Here is an 895-nt window from a genome sequence, read left to right as displayed (position 1 = left end):
AAAAGAAGTAAGATGAAAATAGCATGTTCAGAATCAGCCTTAGTGTCCGTCAACCAATGAATGGATAATTAAACAAATAAATAACAAAATGTATATGTAATATGATATATACATACACACATAATTATTTGGCCATAAAGAATGAAATTGTGTCATTTGCAGGAAAACAAATGGAACTGGAGATCATTATGTTAAAATGAAACAAGCCAGACTTAGACAAATGTCTCTTATATGCAGAATGTAGACCTAAAAATGTAAAACAAAAACAATGACTTAAAAGCAAAAGGGAAGCTGTTTGTTTTCAATTAGCAATAATCGCGCCTCGGATAAACCTCATTGGCTACGATACTGCCACTGCGCTAAAAGGGGAGCTGTTTGGGGACCCCATGGGAGAGGGGAGGGCAAAAGGTGAGGGTGATGAAAGTGAATGTGATCGAAGTACTTTATACGGATGTAAGAAAATAGAATAATGAAACCCATTAAAATTATAAAAATGGGGAGGGGGATAAGAAAGAGTAATAAAAGGTGAATTTGGCAAAAGCACATTATACATATGTGTGGACATATCAAAATGAAACTCCTTTGTACAATTAATATACACCAATTAAAAATTTAAAAGGAAATAGCATGTTCAGGACAGGGTGATAATGGGAGTGTGATCTGCATCGGTTCTGGGAAGGAGGAAAGGAAGATGGCTGGAAGATAGGTAGGGGTGGATGTGGGGCAATGCGGAGTTTGAGATGGTGAGAACACAGGCTTTGCAGCCAGATAGCCTTGTTTTGAATCCTGGCTCTGTCTCCTACCAATGATGTGAATATAGGAAATTTGCTCCACACCCCTGGGCCTCAATTTCTTCATTCATAAATGGGGATTTGCCTCCTGGGTTTTATTGAAG

General features: G+C 37.9%; 1 pseudogene; it reads right to left on the bottom strand.

Annotated features, from left to right (window-relative positions):
• Positions 1 to 244: 244 nt before the first annotated feature.
• LOC141425123 (U4 spliceosomal RNA) lies at positions 245 to 366 on the bottom strand (annotated as a pseudogene).
• Between the last annotated feature and the right edge of the window lie 529 nt (positions 367 to 895).

Source organism: Castor canadensis, chromosome 7, assembly GCF_047511655.1.
Source record: "Castor canadensis chromosome 7, mCasCan1.hap1v2, whole genome shotgun sequence".
Classification (NCBI taxonomy): domain Eukaryota; kingdom Metazoa; phylum Chordata; class Mammalia; order Rodentia; family Castoridae; genus Castor; species Castor canadensis.
This window is presented reverse-complemented; position numbering and strand designations above follow the sequence as displayed.